This window comes from Lagopus leucura, unplaced genomic scaffold (assembly GCF_019238085.1).
Source record: "Lagopus leucura isolate 7727_CA_CO unplaced genomic scaffold, USGS_WTPT01 Super-Scaffold_100002, whole genome shotgun sequence".
NCBI lineage: Eukaryota > Metazoa > Chordata > Aves > Galliformes > Phasianidae > Lagopus > Lagopus leucura.
The window spans coordinates 44671641-44697719 of NW_024962263.1; the positions used below are offsets into that span (position 1 = coordinate 44671641).

At 40.8% G+C, this 26079-nt stretch overlaps 1 long non-coding RNA gene across 2 annotated transcripts; it reads left to right on the plus strand.

Moving 5' to 3' along the window:
• Positions 1-9161: 9161 nt before the first annotated feature.
• On the plus strand, positions 9162-21241 carry LOC122179329. Of its 2 annotated transcripts, none has more exons than XR_006178643.1 (4): positions 9162-9366; positions 10442-10532; positions 16437-16642; positions 19395-21241. It is a non-coding gene; the product is annotated as an uncharacterized LOC122179329 (long non-coding RNA). The 2 variants fall into 2 exon arrangements; XR_006178644.1 differs by lacking the exon at positions 19395-21241 and adding an exon at positions 17983-19353.
• Positions 21242-26079: the final 4838 nt, after the last annotated feature.

Sequence of the window (26079 nt, forward strand, 5' to 3'; positions counted from 1 at the left end):
CACAGCAGACAATTACACTGCTATTACGGTCGTTTACTCTTGCGAGATTTTCCGGAGATAAAGGAAATTTAGAACCGATGAATGATTCCCCTCGAAATGGCTGCGGACGGACGGCAGCGCGCTGTTCGTCGGGCCCCGCTCCGCGCCAGGAGGGACGGGACGGAAAGGGCGTGGGCCGCGCTGCGGGGCCGCTCCATCGCAGGGGCTTCCCCGGCGGCGGGAGCTGCGCGGGAGCGGAGCCAACGCGGAACGGAGTCCGTGAGCGGAGGGCGCCACCGCGCGGCCGCCGCCGCCGTCGGGAGTACTCGGAGAGCCCCGTCGGGGGGCTGGGGAGGGGGAGCCGGGAAGTCCTGGCCCTCGGCGTGAGGGCTGCTGCGCAGGGGGTGTCAGGCTTGGGGGCGGTTGGGTTTGGGTTGGTTTTGGGCTTGTGGGTTTGTTGTTTGAGTTTGTTGGTTTTTTTTTAATTATTCCTGTGGTGTTCCTGTGTTTCTGAGTGACGCCGGGATGGTGTCTGTGGTGAACAGAAGCTGGTTTAGGGCAAGTGAGTAAGTTGCAGGTGATTCATGCCAATAAAATGCTCATCGCATCATAGCGTGCTCCGCGTGTGTGCAGTGCAGATATGCCTATGGCACGACCACCACTTAGGCTGAGTAAGTAAAGGTTTAAATCTGGCCTCCACGTTGAAGTACTTTTCTAGGTAGCTCTGTAATTCAAGGCTGGGAGAGATTTCACGTTCCCAATGCTTGTCTCCAAAGCAAACTCCTAAGGCAGGATCCAAAGAAAAGTAGTTTTTTTACTGGCAGAATTTCCTTCATCTTCTTCCCATTAGTTTAAATTAGGCCTTCTAATTTACCTGACTACACTGTTTTAAAGATCTGCTTTATTAACTAGAGCATTAACATTCTGAAGGTATTTATGGTGGTGCTCGCAGCCTCTGAGCCTTGTTAAGCCTGACTGGGACTAACTGCTGTAAAGTATATGATGCAACATTGCATCACCTACCACGATGGGCACCTTTTCTGCTATTCAGAAAAAGTCTTTTTTTTTTTTTTCATATTTATGCATATTAAAAAATATATCCAACTGCAGTCTATCAAACTGTCAGGAACTATATATATATATATATATATATATATATATATAAAGGCAGATGACATCTCACACACACCTGTTGCAGGTGCAGCCACTCTGCTCATGTTCTCTCTGTATGTCCCTGTTTTTCTATAAGGAACACGGAAGACTGATGGAACTGGACTATGTAATCTTATGAAAGGTTGTTCATTTTTCCTCCAGTGTGTAAAGGAACGAGTACTTCTTTATCTGAAGCAAAGAGCCCTACCAGCTCTCTCTCTCAGGCACACCTCTATGGATTTATCAACTTCTTGTTTTTACCTTTCATAGAATCACAGAATCATAGAATGGCCTGGGTTGAAAGGCACAGCAATGATCACCCACTTTCAACCCTCTGCTACGTGCAGGGTGGCCAACCAGCAGACCAGGCTGCCCAGAGCCACATCCAGCCTGGCCTTGAATGCCTCCAGGGATGGGGCATCCACAACCTCCTTGGGCAACCTGTTCCAGTGTGTCACCACCGTCTGTGTGAAAAACTTCCTCCTAATATCTAACCTAAACCTCCCCTGTCTCAGTTTAAAACCATTTCCCCCTGGTCCTATCACTATCCACCCTCATAAACAGCCTTTCCCCAGGCCTCCTACCTTAGACGTGGCTGGGAAGTCCATGGCTCTGCTCACGGGCTTTGATGTCTGCATCAGCTCAAAGAGCAAAGCTGTTACCCAGAGTTTTCATCCACTTGGGGACATCCTGGAGTGGAGGTACAAGCTACAGATAAGCAGAGTGCAACAAGCAGGATCAGCATTTGGGCTGTAGCTCTAGAGACCTGTTGAACAAGGAAGGATCTGAGGCACAAATTTAGCCTAAAATCCCAGAAGGGGAAGGAACATGTAGATGTGGCACCGAAAGACATGGTTTCGTGGGCAATATTGGTGGTAGGTGGAGTATTGGAGCAGATAATCGTAGAGGTCTTTTCCAGCCTTACTGATACTATGATTCTATGAAATGCATTGGCCTGACCCAGAGGCCTCTCTTGCAGACTGGTTCCATACCATTCTTCACAGGTGACTCTTCATAAGTGCTAGACAACTGCATCCCACAGCAAATTCTTTTGGAGGACTTTTCCAATAATTCCTTGCTGTCTTTTATGACCTTAACTCTTTTTCCAAGCAAAAGCTTGAAGGCCATTCTCAAGCACATTCAGAGAAAAAGGACTGCTTTTTTCTCCCTTTCTGAAGTGATGAGGCACTGCAGCATTCCTCAGGCCGGTAGTGTGGGCATACAAGGTGCAGTCACCCTGCTCTTGTCCCTGCTCAGAGCTCAATGGTGACAAAGGCAGAGGCTCAGCAGCACCTTGCCAGCCTGCCTACACAAGAGCTCAGTGCTCAGCCCAGTGTGATGGGTGTTCTTACCCCCATACAGTGAAATAAGAGATGCAAAGGAGGTCATTCCTATCAAAACACAAAGGCAAGGAGAGCACTTTCTAGATTAATGGAAAGCCTAACTGCAACTAACAAGGGGGTGCCACTATGCCACACATGTGGCAGCTAATTTCCTTGGGAGACCAATAGATGTATTTATAATTTCCCATTTTTTCACCTGGATAAATTTGTATTTCACAGGAGAATAAAAATATCATTTTCCTGGATCCTTTTTAAGAACTGTTCTTCGATCAATCATTTGAACAGTAGAGAAATAAATTATGAAAGGCAAACAAGACCGAAAAGTCACCTTTTGGAGATGTAATGTTCTATGGGCCCCTCCTCTATGCTAACACTAACAACTTGCATATTGTCATTGCAGGCCTTGACTGCAGCCCATGGGAGGAACAACAGCCTCTGGTGCTGGCAGCAGACCCAGGCCTGTTCCCACCCTTATTTCCATTTGTGTTCAGGGGAGAATAAATCCATAAATAGATGGAATAAGCAAACTTTCACAGAGCTGAGCTGCTGAGCTACGATCATTTACACCAGACAAATACTAGCCACGATTTCTCTGTGCTCCAGGTTGTTTGTCACAACACTGTAACCCAGTGTGAATGACAAGTACCAGTTATGTACCCAAATGTTATAGGGTTTAGGGAACACCTTTAAGGTCAGAGGCGCTGCCTCATACCCATGTCCAGAAACTAAAACACATCTGTAGTTTTGAGGTATCACTAATGGCATCACTAAGGTTATTCATAGTTTAGAATTACCAGAAATAGTTGGAACAAATTAATAATGAATTAGAACATTTCTTAGCGTTGCAGGAGCCAGGGAGAATAAATAGAATCATCTATATTTTCCTATCACAAAACAGCATGCAGCCTATTACAAAACACCAATCTGGCGGTGCTGGTGCTAGAGGAGTGCCAGATCCTGGCAGTGCAGTCCCAGGTGGAGAGCCCAGTCCCTAAAGGGATTGTGTGGGGCAGCCTGGGGTGGGAGGGGAGGGATGAACCCATAAGAGAGGGGGTGAGGACCGATCCCACTGCAGTGGAGCTCAGCCCACCATGGCCAAACATCACTCAATAATTCCAATTAACCTCTCTGAAGATGGCAGAGGCTGGTGACACAGAGCCTGGTGTCAGAGCAGCATATTGCACTGACAGACTCACAAAAGCTGTCTCATTAAGGAGAGTGAGAAAGGAATATAAGACCTCCCTAGGCACTCTGTGCACCCCACGGTGCCCAGGCAGGATAGACAGACACCAGGGCCTGCAGACAGCACATGCTTGGGCGGCTGCTGCAGCTGGCCTGTAGGAAACATCAGGACACCCACACAGTGTTGCACCCAGCTAGGTTACAGGCTGAGTTCCTCCACATGCAGCTCTCCTTGTGCCTTGCACCAACAGCCACATCTCTGGCCATGGAACGCTGGTGGTTATCTCGGCACCCAGTTGCCTTTAGATTTGATTTCTGGGCTTCCCAGATCCCAAAACATACCATAACCAAACAGCAGGAACACCCCCACAACCCTACAACATACTGGGGGACGCTTAGCGTCTAAGAACTATCATTGCAAGGCAGCATCATGCTCTTTAAGGTTATTTATATTCATCTAGCATCAGTAAAGTAATTGGGTCTACTTAGCCTAAAGAAAAATAAGTTATTCTTATCTTTTATACTTAAAGAAAGCATCAAGATGTTCTTTTGTGTGTCATTACAGCCTTGATCCATCTCTATCCTCTAATAAAATGCATTTCTGTAATACTGAGTCAATTAATCACTTATACAAAATTGGATTACAATCTCCATTACTCAAAAAATCTTTAAAGTCAGGCTTGCTGTCTTTCTGAAATATTTTGAGCTATTGAGCAAAATTCCTTGGCCTGCCTTATGCAAAGGTCAGATGAGATGTTAGTAATGGCCTCTTGTAATGTCAAAAATCAGTCTCTGACCCTTGTAATGCCACAGGAAGGGCTCTCACTGACTTCAGACAGAACTGGGCGAGATTTATTGACCTTTCTCACTAGGAATGAGGGCTGTCTGCGGAAACTCCTATGTGATTTCTTAACTCCCAGTATGCGTCTGTTGGGCTCATTATGCAAATACTGTTGCTTTTGGTCCTGTTTGTATTTCACAGCAGATTACAGAGCTCAACACAACCGGAGGTTGCCAGGACATTGCAGGGCTAAACTTTCTCTGTCAATCCTCCAATCTGTTTTGACTCTCCAGAGGAAATGGGATTTGTCCACAGTAACCACTGTGGCTGAAATAATAAACTGCATTACTGTCTGGATATGTTTAAAATCCTGAAACTTTAATATGATTTTTGCACTGTAGTGTAATTCCTTTTCCTGGGGCTTTCTTGCTACCAAGTGTAAGTATATTATTCACTTCGCATTTGAATCCTATGGGCTTTTAGAAAAAGGAGTTAATTTAATATACTTTGGGGTGTTTCTCTCAGATATTTCACTCCATGTTGAAAACAGCTTTCCTCTAAGCCTCAGCAAGATTTGTGATCTCCCTAAAATATATGCACTGTTCCTGTTTCAGTGGTACAAAGTGAATGTTTTACCACTGGATAAGCATCTTTTGTTAGCTTCTCTGATTTAAAATGTAGGAGTGACAAGAATTTGCTCTGTGACACAAAAGACAAGAAGTATGAACACAGAATTACAGAAATAGCCTTATCTCATTTCCTAATGATAACCATTTAAGATGGTTTAGATTTTGGTTTTGCTGTTTTTAATAAGGACTCCAAGGGAATATGTTTCACTTATCTTGTTGGGAAAATATATGTATATTCATTCCAGACAAAATAAAACTGTTGTCAATAACGATTTATTCAAACTTCTCACCTATGGGAAGAAAGTAACTCTGTTCTGAATATATCTACTGATTGTAACTCCTCAGATCAGTTCTGCCAGCTCTGTGCTGGACTAGGGACTGCTTTTTCTGTACTGCTCACTTCCATATCTTCCATTTCTTTCTTTATATTCTCAGTGTAGAATGTTTTCATATTACCCCGAAAGCTTGAAATACAAGGTAAATATAGGAATATGGATTTAAAGTTCTGTTTATGAAAGGGAAAAATATCTCCACATCACAGAGTTTGGAGAAAAGGCAATCTGCAATTTGCTGATGACGTGCACATACGAATTCTATCAGTTCTTCATCATTATATTCTACAATTATGTTGCAACTTTCATCCAAAAGCATTACTGCTAATTTCACAATGCTCTTAAAAGGCACGCATTTATATATCTAATCTATTTATTTTACCCAGGACAGCATGAAACAGAGCAAGTTCAGTGCCTTCTTGGGAGCACATAGCTAAAAGGCAGAATGGCTCTAAAATAAATACCTGATCCCACTGACGTCAAAGGCAACACTCCTGGTGACTTCAGTGAGGTCAGAGAACTCCACATTTTTGACAACAGCGTGGGTTTGCTACTCAGGGGTTACACCTCCTCTTGCCTCCAAACACTCAATGCCATTAATCTGTAAGGTAAATATCCACTGATGGGTTCTGCCAAGGATTTCGAGAAGTACAACATTCAGCTTCTTTAAGAGTGATTTCAGTAAAAATGAATTCCATTTCACCCTCCAAAATGGTTGTCTCTGAGTGAGTGTGGCCTCCACCAGTCTGGGTAGAAAGTAGCATCATTTACAATGGCAAAGAAAACTATACATCCAAACCAGAAAATCTATGGTGAAAGAAAGGAAGCATTGGTGATTTTCTGTAGTTGTTGTTAGCTTGAAGATGATTAATAACCTTGAATTAAACTAAAAATAATTAACTCCACGTTGCTCATCCTCAGAGAACAAGGTAATCAAAGGAGACTTTGCAACTGAGCAAAAGCTGTGCTTCAGAAGGAATCTTTCCCCATCTTCCAGCGTTGATTAGTGAACAGCACTATTAGTCATTACGCTCAATATAGTTGGTGTCCTTCCTTGATTTTCCTGGGGGAAGAAGAAGCAGTAGGGAGAGCTGAATCACGAGTTTTCCTCATATTTTTCTTAATGAAAAATCATTTGCACTGCTGTTCTGGAACACAGCACCAGGTAATGTCAGCACATTAGAAGATGACAAAAGTTCCCAAGCACAGATCCACAGACTAAACGCATAAACCTGCTATTAAGATGTGAAGAGAAGAGAAACGTCCATTGATTCCTCCTGTTTTCAACGCTTGTATTTGGTTTAAGTTAACACTTTCTCATGATCATTCTTTTCTATTTCTATAAATAGCACCCAAGAATGTATGATTCGTGGTCATGAAAACTTAGGAATAGTTAACAAGTAACAGCAGTACAAAACCTCAAATCCTTGTGGTATTCTGTGCTGTGCTACATTAGTCCTAAGCTTAAATGAGCCTGCAGTGAAAGGGAAGCTCATCATCAAGAAGAAAATAGCTTCTCTGCTCCAGTTAGACAATATAAAACTGAAAGGTCACAGAGATATTAAAACTTTTTTTTTTTTTTTTTTAACTAGCAAGAAATGGGAAAAGTGTGAGGGGGCTAGGGGTTTCTTTCTTGTGAAGTTCTTATGAAAGGAGCAAAGTGCAGCCGGGTGCAGCTGTCTAATTCCTTGGAGACCTGTGAGCAAAGAAGCATTTGCAGTTGCTTTGACTCACAGCCTCTGAGTGCTGCATCCCCAGACTGTTGCTCGCTGCTAACATCCTTGTGTGGCCTCGAGTCCTGGTTAGAAACACAGCAAGTTGTAAATACGTAAATATAACAAATGGGACTATTGAATTCTTGGGACTTAGCTGCTAGTGGAATCTGCGTAGCAACAGGTATATGAACTTTTCACTTCACATTGTCTTACACTCTCACATGACCTTTAGGAAAACTACCCAGGGATAAGAACTCTTCTCTCAGGGGGACAGCAGAAACTGCATCTCTGATGGAGACCTGTAAACAATGTTCAGTGTTCAGTGTTCACTGAAAACTGTGTTACAGGGAAAACTCTGGCTCCAACAGAAACAATATTACACAGAGTACAGTAAAGTTTGCATAAATGCACTTCAAAGAAGCCCCATGATACACTTTTTAATAACCCAGCCTCAGATTCCCTCTCTCTCTACCACATCCTCATGACTCAATTTCACCTCAGCGGACTCTGCAGCAGTACAAGATGCATCCATCCATCCACCCCATCCCATCCTGTCCTGTCCACCCCCAGCAGCCATAACCTGCTGGGTGTCACAGTCATCATGTATGACCTGAGTATGACACATGCACCAAGGTTAGCTTTATTTGCCAAGTCTCCCACCACAGTCTCACCTATGTTTCAATGCAGGATCATAGAATCATTTGAATCACAAGGGGTCCTTAAAAGCCATCCAGTCCAACTCCCCTGTAATGAACAGGGACACCTACAGTTCTGTCAGATAGCTCAGAGCCCCGTCCACCCTAACCCTGAGTGTTTCCAGGGATAGGGCACCAATCACCTGTCTGGGCAATCTGTTTGAAAAGGCAGCTGCAACCACCCATGTCAGTGCTTTTCCACACTTTATTGTATCTGCTACACATCAGGTAGAAAGCAGCAATATTAGGAAAGCTGCAAAGGGAATGTCTGCTGCTCATTTGGGCTCTCGCATCCCTGTTGCACAAGACCTGTTGCAGCCAGGTGAGTGTTTGCTTTAGGTGTTGCACTGTGTTTACTCTTCAGACACCACTGACCCTATAAGACAGAAAGAGATTGTTTTCCCATATGGAACGGAAGCTCTCACAGCCCCTGCTAGCAGCTCTGCAGACTAGGGGGATTGGCACGCAGTGGGAGCAGGCAGGCAGCTGCTACCTGATGGCATATGCTTCATCAAGAAAGCACAAAGCCTTCGTGCCACCTTGTGGCTGCTAGATTACAGCTGGCACAGGGCAATGCCATCCTTCCTTCTGCTCCAGGCCTTCATAATGAAAGCACTTTACCTCCTGCAAGCTATGGGGCAGCCTATCCCTCATTTTATGGCAGCTGCAAGCCCTCTCCTCCTTCAGCACATTAAGGGATCTGAGTCACCCAGAAGAGCACCTCAAAGTCACATCCCCACATGAGGGTACATCCACAGGCTCCCATTCTGCAGCTCTGCCCTAGGCCCGTGCGGGAAATCGCCTCCCAGATCAGGTACACAATGTTCCCGGCCAGCTCCATGGCCAGCCATGGTGAGAAAAACATTTTCTTGTTCTGTCCTGGTGCATTATGAAAACCCACAGAAAGCAGCTTTTCACACCGCAAAGCCTTTTAAAAGGATTCTGTCAACACAAAAGCAAACATTGACAGCCGTTGCCTTTAAAAGTACTTGAGGCTTCAAACTCTGGAAGACACTTCTTAGTTTTATTTTTTTGGTTTTCTAGATGTGGTCTACTCTCAGGCTTCAGGGAGATGTACTCCGTAATTGCATGAGTAAGAAAACATGTCGTGAGTTTTATTCCCTTAACAATTTCAAGACAATTTGTAAATATATCCTTCAGAAAATAGGTATTCAAATAGGTCTTTGCCTCGGTACTGGTATGAAATTGCCATAGGGAAATTTACCAGAGATATCAAGAGAAGTACAAGTCCCTTTGGCACCCATTGGCTCATGGTCTGGGTTACACCACCAAAGGTTTACATCTCTCTCTAATATTTTCTTCCTCTTCTCCTTTACCCTTTATCCACAGGTACCATTGTATGTTGCTGGCTGATAAGATGCACAAAGCTGATTTTTCTCTGATATTCCTCTGCTTTTGAGAATACTAAGAGGCAAGTTGCCACACACAGAGGAACCGGTCCCTCTCATATACTTCAAGTACACTGCTGTCATAGCCTTCTCTGGGAGAACATATGGACATGGCACTGATTTCACATCTTTCATCTCTCTGCAATTAGGTAAGTCATTTTTCTTAGAAGGAGTGGGCACTCAGCTCTGTCTCCACAGCTCCCTTGGCTCTCATTCTGATCATCTTATTAATGTAAAGCTTGTATAAATGCTTCCTATAGAGCAATTTCAGCACAGGAATTTGCACGTCAAAATAGCCAATTAGTCTATAAATGACCAGATTTCCATAGTTTGGAGATGACTTACAGCTCTGGCCACTGCAGCATGCAGTTAAGAATGAAAAATCTAGAAGATGTTGCTGCTGGTACTACCGAGAAGTTGTGTGCTACAGGATTTGTACTGGGAGAAACTGGTTTTATAGCACGAAGGGCCCACTGGTTCGGAATAGTACCAACCACCAGCTTATTTTATATTTAAGAAGCTTTTTATGATCGTTTGATAGGAAGAATCAAAGATGTTAGTAACTAAAAATTAGTCACCCTGCACCAATATATCCTGCTTCCAGAAATAATCATGCAAGTGATAAAACTTGGGTCAGCTGATGCTTTGCAAAGAGTTTTTAATCTCTAACAAGAGGGCAATATACAGCTTGCGTCAATACCTTGGCAGTCGAAGATAACAAACCTGCTAGGATAGCTTCTAAAAGCAAAATTTCAGATGTTGAGAACCAATTCAATTCATAAAGATTTTGGAGCTCAAGCTGACTGCCAACTCTGATACCAGTCAATAACGATTACTTTGCAGTGGTACACAATAACTGATCCTCAAAGGGTTTTTATGTTCTGACCTGATGTTATAAACTCAAAGGCAATCACTAAAGAACAAGAACATCCTCCTAGCCACTAGATGAAGTACTAGATCAGATCACACAGGGCCCCATTCAACCTGGCCTTAAATGCCTCCAGGCATGAGGCATCCACATCTCTGAGCAACCTGTTCCAGCACCTCACCACTCAGTAAAGAACTTCCCCCCTGACAACCAAACTAAATCTCCCTTCCTTTACTTTAAAACCATTCCTGCTTGTTCTGTCTCTGTCTACTCAAGTAAAAGGTTAATTTCCCTCCTGTTTATAAATTCCCTTTAAATATTGGAAAATCACAATGAGGTCTCCTTCTGTTTTCCAGGCTGAAGAAGCCCGGTTCTTTCAACTTGTCTTCATAGGAGAGGTGCTCCAGCCCTTGGATCCTTTTCATGGCCCACTCTGGACGCTCTCCAGTAAGACATAGTCTTAAAAAACTCAAAATCTATAATAATAAAATCGACTCCATTTTTTTCTTCTAAAGGATTAAAATAACATGTCCAAAAAAGAAGAAAAATTCCTTTATCGTAGTGTAGTGCAAACCCTGAAGAGCTGTACTGGAACTGCAACATACTAATCTTTGAGTAATATAAAAGATCCATATAGAACTTTCTGCATCTGAAGAGCATTAACTATGGATCATGTGGAAAAGTCTAAAATAAGGACGACTAAACTGGCCTTTTTAATGAGTAGAAAAAGAAGCAAAATGGAAAATATCCACCTTCTAGGCCTCACCCTGTGCAGTGACCTGGAAAAAAAAAACCTATTGCCACTAGCAATCAGGCTTTCCTTTATTATCTTCCCAGGGGGTTGATTGCACTGTCCTAAATGTGGGTGACTGCTTGATGTTCAAAATTCTTTACACTGTAGCTATTTCTCAGAAATCCAAACATAATTAGAAAAGCAGATATATACACTGATAACCAGTGTACAGGATGGCTTACTGGCATGGTAGGTAAGAATTGCCAATCAAGCTGGATAAAAAAGCAAAGCTACCAGCATGCCAGCTGTGAAGTTTGTGATTTTCAAGGAACCTTTTACAAAAAAAGTAGGAAAATGGTGGGAAATTGAAAAACTGCAGTTACTTCTGTTTCTTCCAAGCAGGCAAATTTTATTTCTAATGCAAAAACCACATGTATTCTCAAAGTACCGTTCACTAGAACTCATTCTTTTCTGTTCTATTTTTAAGAAGTTCTAGTTAAATCTTGCATACATGATTTGATCAAAGGATATTTGAAAAGCAAACTTCTGAAACCAGAAAAGCTTTTATGCATTCTAAATAGTTAGGTGATGAGTTTGTTTCATTCACATTTCTCACTTATTTTACTCTGAAATTAAGGATGAACATAAAATGTTCTTCCAGTATTAGCTTCTTGCAGTGACAGAGAGTTTTTCAGTGTTCCTCCTCTTTTTTTTTAATTCACATTATGATCAAACCACAACGTACTGGCTAGTACAGGCAGTGTATTGTACCAGGCACTGTGTGCACCTGCTTGAAGCGGCTGTCATCCAAAAACTTCACAATCTGAACAGAGAGGATAGAGATGAATGGGAAACTGTAGGCACAAGAGAGATTGCTGACCCTGTAAGGGGAAAAAAAAATGCAGTAATATTGGTCTCAAATTGTAAGATGAATATGACATCTCTACTTCTGCCTTCTGTCTCTTTTATCACAGAGTTTTGCAGTATCTACCTGGTTTTTGTGTGTTTGTTTCTATTTATTGTCATATGTACATAAGATTTGGGGGTTTAATAAAGCTTGCTCTCAGTGGTAAATTCAAACTAGAGATTAACTGCCACAGTATTAGTGTAGTAGCCAACAGGCTACTTGCAGTGTTCACACTGGAGCCAGAACTCAAGCTGTATGGACGTTCTTTCCCTTCAGCTTCAACAAGTAACTGTTTCTGTTGCTTGCACTTTTGCAGGGAATTCACATTCAGCACTATCAGTTCCAATTCTTAGAGTACTGAGTACTGTTGATGCTCTATTTCATACCAAACAGCGGAGCATAAGGTGATTTTGTCTTTCATCTACCAGCTTGTATCCTCCCCTGGAGGCCTTCAGGAGGTAACATTATCAATTTATGTAAGAAAGGAGCAGTAAAATTCACAATAAATTTGCTTACATCCTTATTCTTGTAGCGACAGTGGAGGTCAATTAGCATTAAAGATGACACACACTTATCTATATTTCACCTTATATGCTAATTCCACAACGTATTTCATTACAAGGTTTGGAAAAAAATACCTTTCTGTCACAATATGTTGAACTTTCATCTTTATCATGTGACTTCACTTGGAAACTATTCCCAGGAAAGATAGGTTAATATTTATGAAGTGCTTTAAAGATGAAAGAATGTATATTTACACATTTCATTGCATTCATGGCTTTATTATAAGCTGAAACCTGAAGTGAATGTTTCTCCTGTTGAACGGGAATCTGACCTGAGAAACTTTTAGCAGTAGATGTTTTACTTCACTTGTACTCAGAGCTTCGAAGCCATGAACTGATGAAATCATCCTGAATGCCACATGGAGAGAATGCTATTCAGTAAGCAGCTATTTTCTCATTGGGAAGACGAAGAAAGTAATTTGTGGCCTTTTGCATCTTTAATATGGGACAGAGCATAGTCATTTTGGACAGAGACAGATTAGATCTGTCTGGGTGAGTAACCTGAGGGCAATTCATTAATTAGGAAGAATATGCAGCTGCATATGGGTAAAATTAGGAAGAGAACACATTTGTGGATTCATGAATGACAGCATCTACAATTTCTTCTCAACGCTTGCCTTTATGCCGTTATAAATGCTTGATATCACTCCACTATCTGATCATTTATTTTTTGGAGATTCCAGAGGTCCCTCACTATGTACAGGTGGATGAATGCTATTCCAAATTACTTTTGCCCAGCTCCTCATCATTCATTTCAGAGCTGCACCATGTGGTGTTTTGGCCAAGACAAAAAAATGCAGTTAATTGACTTATGAAGCCAGGTTTGGGAGCCGAATGGCCTTTCTTCTGGATGGCTATACCCGGAGCACAGGTGGTGGGTGGTGAGCAAAATGAGAGATCAGACTTAGCAGTGAGCAGATCAGGAAATTAAATAACTGTTATGAAGCTGCAGTATAACTGGTTCTTCCTTTCAATTTGCAAATTTCTGATGAATGAGAACATTTACAGGAATCTTATTTAACGAATGCAGACAAAACAATGAATGTCATTATACAAGTCACCATTTTCCTGTTCTCCTGGTTAAGTGAGTGTTTAGAGACTGAAGATTGAGTTTGAAATCAGCTGTTTTTAAACACGATAGGAGAGGAGGAAGAGTTGGCAATGCAGTACACTCTCCTTCAAAAGATTTTTCTCTGTATACCATGCTTCAGAGATCAGAAACATCATTTCCTTTTGCAGCTAATTTCATTAGTGACAGGTGTGGAATATACTGAGAGAAGGGAAAAGAAAACAACTCAGCAAGCAGATTTCTCTGTTCAACATGAGGACAGAGCACATCAGTGTTTTACTCCATGCTCATTTATAAAAGAATAGCTCCCAGTTCTCACTTATAGGCAATTTGAAATCTTCTTCAGGGTTCTAAAACATTAACAAAGAAAAAGAAATGAGCTGGATTTTCTTCTTACATTTCATGCTTTTAATGTGTCAGCCAAGGTGTGTTAACTAAAAAGTCCAAACAAAGTCCTTAGATATCAAAAGCAGCAGTGGTGGCAATTTTCTGTGTAGGCACAGAGGGGAGAGAAGCTTGGTGCTGCTGCACTATGCTTCCCTAGAGGGTCCAGGAGGTTCTCTGGTTCAGATGCTTCAATCCCTCAACTTTCATGCCCTGTTCCTTCCAACCAGCGTTTTGAAATTAAGATGTTTCTTCTTTCTTTGCAGGGGAGTTGGACTAGGTGATCTTTAATTGTCTCTTTCAACTCAAATGGTTCTATGATTCCATGATTCTAAGATGGATGGAGACAGAGTAGGTCACGCTCTTGGTGCATTTAATACATTAATTAGCCAGGTTTGTCCGACGTAACTACTGATTGTGAGTTTCAGACTATACATAAGGTTATTGCTTTTTTACTGTAACTGAATCTAAGCTTTCTGGTTTGAATCCCATAGCTAGTGCTTTCAGCATCCCACAAAAGAGCAGAACTGGGAAAGCTCCATTAGTGGTGTGCCTACAGGCTTCTACAATTAGGATGGGAAAACCACGTCTGAATCTTTGGTTATTCCCTTTGGTAGACAAATTTGGGATTCTAAAGCTGTAATAATGCTGGTTTTTGACACACTGATACAAACTGAGTTACAGAGAATTTGATAAATTCTTGGAAAGCATGTAAATGGAATTTATTGATGAATTTGGGGGGGGCGTTTTTATTATTTCTTTTACAAATAATACCTTTAATGTGACAGATAGATATTGCCCCAGTTGCTTGGGAAAAGTTCAAATACAAAACCAAGACCTGACATTCTTAATAACCAAGTTTAGTTCCTTGGCTTCTGAAGGTCATCTTTCCTCTGAGATCAGTAAAGAGGAACAGGTAGAAGGTTACAGTTGTTAATTACTGCAAGAATCATGGACTCATGTGGTGGGATGGCTCACCAAATGAACACTAGTTTTATGGTTCTTTCCACTTCTTCCTAAATTTTCATACTGAATTTTCATTTCCTGTACTTTACCAAACAAGAAAAACATTGAGATTGGCAACACTGAGAAGAAGCTACAACAGAAAGGACAGTTCTTTTAGAGATCAGGTTGAAGCAGGTATGTTGCCAGCCTTGGAGTCTGCACAATAGATTCCCTTTCCATGTCTATTAACTTTTGTGTGAGAAACCCATCAGATGAAATACAGACTTAGACTCTCAGAGCTGTAGGTGATTCCCATGTATGGGAAAATATATTTGTATGGAATCCAGAACTTATTTTGAATGTGTTTAACATTGTACATTATCTTTCATCCAGGACTACAGATTGTAATTTGGGAACTTAATATCACATAAAAGGTGTGTATGAACAGACTCATAGCAATACCCACTTCCAATTTAGGCATCAGAAAAGGTATTCAAGTTTTTAAGGACCCAGCATCAGGTGTCAGGTTTGCTTGAAAATCTGGTATAACACACTGCAAAGGTAAGTTTCTAAGGTCTTGAAAATCATTATTTTCTTGTAGATGAGAACTGAATCCTTTTGATAATCGCTCTCTTAATAACTCGCTGGAAACCAATTTGTTCAACGACCTAAAGAAAAAGCAGCATGTAGAAAAGATAAATCATTACCCATTATTATAGAAATAATTTGATGTTGGCATGCACAGAAAGCCTCTGGGACTCTCCTAAGCATCTGAACTGCCAGAAGTTAGTATTATTCTAAATCTAACTGTTTTATATTAATTGAACAGTAAAACCCTATAAAATATTGCAGCACCATCAGGTAATATAAAAATGAAAGTAACATATAAAATTGTAAATAATCATGAAATAAAAGTGCCTAAAAGGAAACCAGAAACTACGAGCAAATGAATTCTTCATGTGTCTAACAAGCAAAGGCACAAGAGAACTCCTTATGCAAGTTGTGCACAAACTTATGGGAAAACAGATGCTTGCAAACTTTAAGACTGAATACTACATACAGAATCTTTTAGATCCCATAGTTACTGTCATACAGTTTGGATGGACCACAGGTTAGCAAATTTGAACATGTGAGAGTGGTAAACAAAATCCTTGGCAGAAAGTAAAACTGTAATAGCTTAAAAGACGAATTCCTAGAGGAAATCTGAGAGCAGATGTTCCACTCTTCAGACAAGATGTGTTCAGCAAGCACGTGTACCTGCTGTAGTCTAACTGCAGATCAGTTTATCCTCCATTTTCACAAGGTGAAGGAGATGCTTGTTTACTGATGGAAGAGATTTAACTGTTGCTTCTTTTTCAATAAATATTTCATTATATAACTACAAAGAGCGATAAATGAAACCTCCAAACACAAGCTAATAGGTCCAAAGCTTAATGGTTCTTTACAAAGCAAAGGACATACGACAGTTCTTTCCCACATTTGCTTAGAAATGATTAAGTACCACAGTTCCAGGAAAAAAGAAAATCTTATTCTGGTAAATTGCTTTTTTGTATCAGAAAAAAAACATCTTCTTTGCAGACATATAATAGTCTCTAAAGGCAATATATTTATTTTCAAGTAAATGTGAACAACAATCTTGGAGTTTAGACAATTCCCAGTTCATTTTGATTAAAAAAGGCAGAGATGAGAGCAAAAAAATAGCTGACAACACAGTGCCTCACCCTGATTTGTACCTTTTTGGAAATTTCAGAACCAAGTTTTTGGAAATGCTCTCCATGCAGCAATCTCAACAACTTCCATCTGCCTGTTTTAATGGCAAAAGAAGGACTGTGACTCAGACCTATATCAGAGGGCAGGAGGACATTACATATTGACACATGCTGTCAATCCATTTCCAGATGCTGCTTGGGCTTTTCACACTACTGAATGTTGACTTTCCTCAGACAAGATATGGCTGTAAGTATATTCTACCAGCACGACATTTTTCACCTTTCAATATCTTGTGACCCATACAAAGAGTTTTTGAACAATTGATCCTAACGATCTTCAAGGTTGGATTGATTCATTGGTAACTGCACCAAAAGGGACAGTGTTTCCTCTCTTGGTAAAACTGAGCTTTCCATCTCACAAAACAGAGGTAAAAGTGTGTCCTTTGTGGCAGAGAACCATACCAGTCTTAAAAACCTCAGAGCAAGCCTACTTCATCCACCACCTTTTAGCACCAGAAACACAAACAGCTGATCATGCTGTAGAGGTGGGAAAGCTTGAAGTCTCCCAGCCCTGATGCATCTTCAACACTGCCTATCCCTGCCCCAGGTTCTTTCTCAGCCGCTGGGGCTCCCCTCAGTCTGCTCAGGTCCCAGGCCCTCATGTCAGCCATGGGGCCATTATCCCCTGCCCCAGCAAGGCCACAGCAGAACTGGCCACCAAGGATTAGCAAAGTGAGGTACACAGAGGAGTTTCTACTGGGAGAATGATGAGTCTTTTGTCAAGATGCAGAGAAATGCTGAGGGATCTCCTTCTTTTGAGGCATTTAGGAATCATTTGACAAACATCTTTGCCACTGTCTGAGATACATTTGATGCCTTTCACCAAAAGATTAGATTAGATGAATTACTGAGGTCCTTACCACATTTGATTTCAATGATTTCTGTTTCTACGACTGCTAAGAGCAAGGTATTTCTTTTTTACACTGTAGAGTTACGAATTATATCCATATTTCTTACATGGTATCAAAACACATATGTTTTCTTCAGCATGACTCCAGTAGCAGTCCAAAACAAAAACAGCAAACAAAAAAAAAGGAACAAAAACATGTTTTGTTTTTCCCACTCCTAAAAGAATGATTGTCTTTTATACTTTTGCATTATAACAAAACTGTGAAAAACAGAAAAAATTGCTGACTCTTACCCGCAAAAAAAGGAAAAATGAAGTAACATCCAGAGTGATAGGCTGAATTTTTCATCCATTTAAGAGAAAAATAAAAGGAAGGAGAAATCATCGCTTCTGAATGTGATAATCCCAGCGGCATTCTAATAGCTGAAAAATATCTTCTCCAAGTTCTCTATGCAAATAATCTTTATCCACTTTTAGATAATGACATTTGGGAAGAGAAGAATAGATTTCCTGTGGGAATGCTTTTATGTCACATGTGGTATTTGGTTCCTGAAAACAGCAATTGATCTGCGGGGATCAAATCTACTTATACCGTATTACCAGAAGTTAGTCTATCAATAATCCATTTTTCAGACAAAAAATCAATAATTAACTTGGTTCTTTTCTGTACCCACATATAGCGTAGGATATTCAGACTGAAGTTCCGGGGACAACAGGACCTCAATGTTGTAAAAAGAGATGGGGACCAAAGAGCGTAAAATTGCTGTATTGTCTCAGAGCAGCGTTTCGTTAAACCTGCTTGCCTACCTCTACCAGCAGGTGCTAGCAGAAGCTTGGGAAAGATCACCCAGAACATGGCACATCTATATTGATGCTTTCTCCTCATATACTTATAGCTTTCGGGCGTCTGTGTCTTAAGGAATCACTGAGATAATAAGTGTATCCTTATTCTGATGTTCTGTCCTTGTTTGACTTTTCCTTGTGAATATGTCTGATTGCATTCTGAACAGTTTCATACCTTTGATTTCCATTAGATATGTGAAACAAGTTCCACAGCTTAATTAGGAGTTGTGCCTAATCAAGTGTCTATTCTAGGCTGGTCTATGAGCTTTTTTTTTTTCCCCTCTTCATCTTATTTCAAAGAGATCTTTAGTGACTGGAATTTCAAAGTTCAACACTTTTCTCAAACCGGAACAGCTGCCTGTTCCATCCTTTCGCTGTGATGCTCTGGTACATGGGGTAATATATAATTGCCCTCTGTGGATGACAACTAAATTCTTCATTTACATATTATTAGCATTTTTGACTTATCACTCAGATATAAACGGAGTCCAGTGCAACTTCAAGGCTGGATAGCACAAAAGCTGGTGCCAAACTTCCTGCAGAGGCCCGGAGGCAAATATGCTCAGAATCAATTGCCAAGCAGATTTAACATGAACTACAGTGTTGTTACCAAGGAAGATGGGAAATATCAGAGCAGACAGTGTCCAAGCCTTCCACACTGATCTTGGCTACACTCCCCTTACAGGCAAGAGGAAGAGATGAGCATGTTGTCTGATCAGGCTTAGCATTCTCACCAATGCCTGCTCAGAAGCAAAGTTCAGTCAGTATTTTAGCATATAAATAGTTACAAAATACTAATTTATCTGTTAATTACTACCATGAAAAAGGGGGGCATTGTTATCCCACTTAATTATTCTGTGATATTTGTCTTAAACACTTAACTTACATCCATATAGCTGCCTAGCACAGAAACTAAGAGGCCTGATATAGCTTAGTGAAGAAAGTAGCAGCCTAGAATATTGAGGCACAGTGCCCTAAATCCAAAACCATATCCATATTACAGATTTTTGAATCAGTGTAGCAACACAGCTGTAAACCTACTTTCTTGCTTAGACTGAATCCAGGCTTGCCCTGAGGCAATTAACTGCAGTATGAATATTTAAATTGCACTGGTTATAATACCATTTTACATGGAGTACTGTGTTTCTCTATTCCTTTTGCTGATGTCATAAACCAAGTTTTTTTAAGTGATACATTATTTTTGCAAATGAAATATGGATTTTATGCATCTTTTTTGCTCTATTCATAGTGTTTCCTGTAGAAGATTAAGGGACAATTTCACTGCTCCAGAGACTATTTCACTTAACAAAGAAAATTATATACTGAAAAATTATACATATTCTACACAAACAAAACCAGGAAGAGGAAGGAAAGAAAGAAGTTTGTAATGTCAGGCCTGCTGCTTTCATGTTTCTCGTGTGCTCAGTCCTGAACTAGCAGCAACAGCAATGGCACAGAGCTACTCCTCAGTTTTTACATCAGAACAACATACTGTGACTGTTCTGTGCTGATGCGTGTGACATTTTAGAGCACAAGCACACATTTCTGAAACACAGGAATTCCCTTCTCATGGTTGGAAGGAATCCTTAGAAGAGTCAGTGTTGATGTGGGTCTGTCTGATTGGGTTGATAAGAATGAAGGATGAAAATGCCTTCCTGATGTATTAGACCATCCATTTCTATGGTTAGGAGGAAGACCATGGCCAACACTTAAAGAAAAGCCTTCAGGTCTTGGTTCATTCTCTGCTGGAGCCCATATCCCAAGGAACATTGCAGAAGAAACAAATTTTCATTTGTAAGGGCTTTTCTACCACATCAGCTATTCCCAACTGTTTCAGCAAACAATAGAGGCAAATACAGTAAAGCTTTATATCATCAGATTTATCCAGCACAGCATGCTCCAAGGAGATTAGATGGATCCATCCATATCTGTGCCATTTTGTCAGCCTCACTCTAACAGGAGACCTTGTAAGAGATGCACTGACTCCCACATGAGTATCTTGCATTCAGCTGCAGAAGGGCTGTTCTCTTTTGCTCTTTTGAGCCAGTGTGTTACAGTTGTATGCTGCTGGGCCAAGAATAATTGTTTCAATTTTCAAGGAAGGGGACAAAATCTGGCTCTGGAAGACCAGTGAGAGCTAGTTAATAGAGCTTATTGGGAAAACAATGTTGGAATAGAGAATCCACGTTCATTACCATTGACACATATACAAAATGGCATAATTTCCTCAGTAATTTCCTTCAACAAAGGGGAACCAAAAGAGAAGCTGACACATGTGGAAACATTTTTACACATACTTTTTTTTTTTCCCCATTTAATTTCCATAAATTGCATTTAATTTTTCAATTTAATTTTTCCATTTAATTTTATAATTTACTACAAAATCTAAAATGGCCACATTTCAAAATGAAATATCCAGGTCGACCTGACACTAATCCTTTATGAAATACTTTTCTGCATAGAATTTGGGAAGTTTCTGCTGCTGCCGTTGCTGATGAGAACAAGTGTCCATTCCATTGCCGGATGGAATTTCCATCTCTTGAAAGGCTCCATTAATGAACTGTGACTTTAAGGGGTCTGAAAGGCCATGATTTTTCTCACTGCACACTTGCAAGAATCAGATTATCAGGTGGATAACAGCAGCTTGGGGGCAAATGGTTGCTATAAGGTCTCATTACTAGAGTGATTGGCCTGAGATAGCTTCTACTGAATGGCTTCTGTAGTCAGCTAATACTTTGTTACCTAGGATTTACCTTTTGCTACTAGTTTTGTTCCCAATGCACCTAGCATGGACTCTCATTATTTCTGCGATTTCTCACAAGGTTTTTTAATAGCACAATATGGTGTATGGTGAAGTTTAGAATTGCACCCATCGTCATATTACTGTTGCAATGTCTCCCATCACCCCTCCACAATCCACTTATTTTTCTCATTTATTTTTGTCTCTTAGCTGATAGTCTCTTTGAAACAAGTACTGTCATTTTCTGTGTGTATCTTAATGGCACCTGCCACAGTGAAAGGCCAGGCCAGCTGAGAAATGCTATTATATAATTTTGTAATAATTTTAATTATAATCAAAGAGGCAGATACTTATAGCAGCTCATAAAAATGCTTAAAACATTTCTGCTTTCTGCTTCCCTGTGGTGTTCATACCTTCCTTCTTCCTTTTTCTTATGTTCTGTTGTTGGTTTTTTTTAATCTATTAAAAAAAAATAAAATGGGTTTTCTCAGTGTCCTACTGTATGTGGTACTAGCACTACAAAAACAGTTGTTCATGTGATTTGGGAGAATTGGCTGAGTGGTGTCCATCTTCAGGAGGAAAGTGTTACATGAAAAACCGCACAGTACTGAAGTGAAACATGAATGCACGCTTTCTCATTGTGTTTCACTTTCCATGCTCTGCAGAACACTGCATCTGTACTCCGTACTAAAGGCAGAATGCAAGATGGCATGAGCGAGGCATCACCTCAATTGGGAATCATCTGGGTAGAGGTCCTCCCTACACAGAAGGCTGAAAATGTCCCTTTGCTGCCTCCATAGCCTCAAAGCTTCTTCCTGGCCCAACGCAGGTAGTCTGCCCTAGTTCATTAATACATTTTAGACAGATGGACAGCTTTTATTTCACTTATTCCCTGGCAGTAAAAATAAAATTAAATGATTGGGAGGCAGTGGCAGGCTGATTCCTTCATAGAATCATAGAATCATAAAATCATTAAGGTTGGAAAAAAACACTAAGTTCAACAAGTCCAACAATCAGCCCGTCATCATCATGCCCACTAACCCATGTCTCTCAGTGTCACATCCACACATTTCCTGGACACCTCCAGGGACCGTGAGCCTACTGCTTCCCTGGGCAGCCTGTTCCAATGCCTCACTACTCTTTCAATGAAGAAATTTTTCCCTAATATCCAACCTGAACCTCCCCTGGCACAACTAGAGGCCATTCCCTCTTGTTCTACTGCTAGCTACACAGGAGAAGAGGCCAACCTCCACCTCACCACAACCTCCTTTCAAGCAGTTGTAGAGAGAAATAAGGTCTCTCCTGAGTCTCTTCTTTCCCAGACTGAACAATCTCACTTCCCTCAAACACACCACATAAGACTTGTGCTTCAGACCCTTTATCAGCTTCGTTTCCTTTCCCTTTGTTGCCTCTCTCTGGACATGCTCCAGGACTTCAATGTCTTTGTTGTAGTGAAGGGCCCAAAACTGAATACAGCACTTCAGGGACAGCCTTACCAGTGCTGAGTACAGAGGGAAAATCATCTCTCTATTCCTGCTGACTGCCCAATTTTTGATACAAGCCAGGATGCCATTGGCCCTCTGGGCACACTGCTGGCTCATTTTCAGCCAAGTGACATCCCCAGATCCTTTTCCTCTACACAGTTTATCAGCCATTCTGCCCCAGGCCTGTAGCACTGCCTGTGGCTTTTGTGGCCAAAGTGCTGGACTCAACGTTTTGTCTTGTTGAGCTTCATCCGCTTGGACTCAGCCCAGCTATCCAGCTTGTCCAGATCCATCCTACACCTAGAAAGATCAACATTTCCCCCAAACTTGGTGTTATCTGTAAAGTTACTGAATGTGCATTCAGTCCTCTCATCCAGGTCATCAATAAAGATCCTTAAAAAGGATCAGCCCCAGACTGATCACTGGGGAAGACCATTCGTGTTCGGTCACTAGCTGGATTTAATTCTATTCACCAGCCTTCACAGACCTTGCAGGACAAGACTCCATTCTTCACACAAGCAGGTCTCTGCATGCTCTGCGATTTCGCTTTTTGACCACCAGATGTCTCATGAAAACCATGGAAATAGCAAATGACTGCATTCTGAGGAGGTGTATGCATTGCACAGCATGCAATCTTGGCAGCCAGGTTCAGCTCCTTTTACTCCTGCCCAACAAAAATAACTGATTCACCCCGTACAAAAGAAAAGTTGCGCAGAAACAAGAATTTCCTTGAACTACAACATTTTGAAGACTGACAAATTTCAAGAGCAGGCTTAAGTAAGTTTGCGAGAACACAGAGAGCATTTAGCTCTTCTTTTATTAGTTATTTTTGCCCCAGTCCAGTACTCGCCATTGTCTGTGTCCATGGTAGCTGGGTGCTGAATGCAGTCTGCTCCCATTGCTTGCTTTTGCATACAACCAGGCCCTCAGCATGTAGCCAGTGTTTCAGCTAATGTGTTTCTTCATCCGTGTGCTAATGCTGCGTTAAAGAGCCGGCTTGCCCTTGGTCTGCTTTGTTTCCAGCGTAGTTTCTCCTTTCAGAAAAGTAATTGACTGTAACTTGTAACTGAATTGCCCACTTTGACGTTAGTGCTAGTCAGCATGCATGAGAATACTTGTTTCTTCAACTTTCCATCTAAAAAATCTTGTATTCAATAATTTAATGCACTTTAGTTTAAAAATTGAATACCTGCACATTTACTGGTAGCTTTGCAGCTCAGTGTTTGGGGGATTTTTTTAAAGAAACTGGACAAATCTTTAGAAATCTTCTGAGAAAACATTTGCTTTTGTTCTCATCAATTTGCTTACCCTGGAAGAAACCAGCAACGAGTTTTTAAAATGTGTTTTTGAAATTGTCTGTTTTATTAAAAGATGCACTCTTTTAAGTACATTGTCCAGTTTATATTCATAATTTAAAATTGCAGCTTGTGAAGCAAAAAGGCATGCAAAAAAAAAAATGCTAAATAGTAATGCTAATCAAATCCTACACATTAACAGGAGAAATAATAGTGCTGAAGGAAACCCGAGAGGGAGGCAGGAGGAAAACCCTGATCCCTGCACTACCGGCACCCATACCAGATCAACAGAGCTGCAGAGATGTCTGAAATTTCCTCCTGAAATCATTGTCAAAGCTGTTACCTTACTGCTTTCCCAGCCAGCAAGTTCTGAGAAGAAGGAGCCCTGAAAAATGAGCAGCTGATAGCTGTGGTGTCCTGCCGTGTAAATACCAAGGCTGGAGTTGAAATTGTTGCTTCTCCTTCACAAGCCCCATACTCTGGTACTTCTCAGAGCACATATCCCAGCAATAGGCTTCTTCTGACTCCCAGATTAAAGATGCCAAAGGGCTCTTCTCTTTTATGTGTCTGTCTGCTATTTATCTCTGTAAGTCAACCATGTCATGGACAGGTGATAACAAGGCAAAAGCATTCTGCAGTGTAATACACAGATTTGTAGTTTTCAGGCGAACTTGAATATATACCTCTAAAGTTTACTATTCAGTATTATTACTGCTCAAAGCATTTTTGCAGATTTCTATTCTTGAAGTGTTTATTAAACAACTTGGAAGGGCATCTTACATTTTCTATAAATACCAAACCAAGTCAGCAAAATGTTGTATAAGTGCATGGATGACTGCATTCCTCTATGCAACATGCATTATGCAATTTATTATTTATTTATGATACTTATCAATCATGAATCGTTGTTAAAAGGAAATGTAACACAGAATGCCTAGGAAGATGGGCACATGCGTTTCAATTTCCCATTAACTTTGGAAAATATATAAATAAATTGTTAAGTCCTACTGTCTGAGTTCTGTGATGCTAACTACCAGAGTTAGTTAGAACCCAATGGGCTGGTAACCACTGTCTGCTAAAACTGATTGTTGAAGTATTCCAGTTTTCTGAAATCTTTCCACAGTGATGCCTTAATTCCTTGATTTTCTGAGAGCCCATACAATTAAACATATGTCTGTGTATGTGTATGTGTATGTGTATGTGTATGTGTATGTGTATGTGTGTGCATCCTTCCTATATCAGATCCGGAAAAAGCATGTTGATGTTTGATCTCCACAAACACTTTTAAACAGGTCTTATGAGAAGTGGCTGAGGGAACTGGGATTGTTCAGTCTAGATAAAAGAAGGCTCAGGGGAGACCTTATTGCTCTCTACAACTCCCTGAAGGGAGGTTGTGGCGAGGTGGGAGTCGGCCTCCTTTCCTGTGTAACTAACAATCAGACAAGAGGGAACGGCCAGTAGTTGTGCCAGGGGAGGTTCAGGTTAGATATTAGGAAAAATTTCTTCTCTGAAAGAGTAGTGAAGCATTGGAACAGACTGCCCAGGGTGGTCCTTGGAGTTGTTCAAGAACCTATAAAAGTGGAACTGAGGGACTTGGGTCACTGAACATGGCTGTGATTGGCTGATGGTTGAACAGATAATCTTAGTGGTCCTTTCCAAACTTAATTATTCTAATTAGGTGCATTGTTTGTCCAACTAGTCTTAGCCAGCTTACCATAAATCTGGCTAAAATCTTAGAACGCAAGTATTATTTACCTATGGAGTCACAAAATATGCTCACTCAGATCATAGCTTTAAACTCATCAAAATTGGCTTTGTCCAATGTAATCTCTTCCCTTCGGCCCCAAAAATAAAGTATCTGAACTCCCATGAGGAAACTCCTGCCTAGTTAGAGCTGATAAAGAAGGTAACAAACACTGAACTAAACAAAATTTTCTTCAACAAGTCTAATACTCCTTACAACTTAACATCTAAATTTATCAGATTGATCAAGAAAACAAACTCTTTCGCTACCAAAATAGCAAGAAGCTAAGCCCAGCTGTATTTAATCTTAAGCATAAATGTGGAACTATGCATGAACCATTCCTTTGCTTGGAAATCAGCTGCTCTACTTAACCTGAAGTGTTCTAGCTCTCAGTTGACTAGTCCTTACATTTAACCATCATGCTCTGAATGAGCCATAAATTATTTGCCAGCACTGATCATGTTTTCCTGTATGTTGTGCAAAATTCAGCAGTAAATTGAACCCTTCAGTTCCCATTTCTCTGGAATCCAACCTAATTTCAAACCTTTGATATAAGCCTAAATTTGTTCTATCAAGCTTTTGCTAACCTGAAAATAAATTCAACCTACTCTTGTTTCATTCTTCACCAAAGCCCCAGAGGTCTTGGAAGATCCTGGATTCTCCTGAATTCT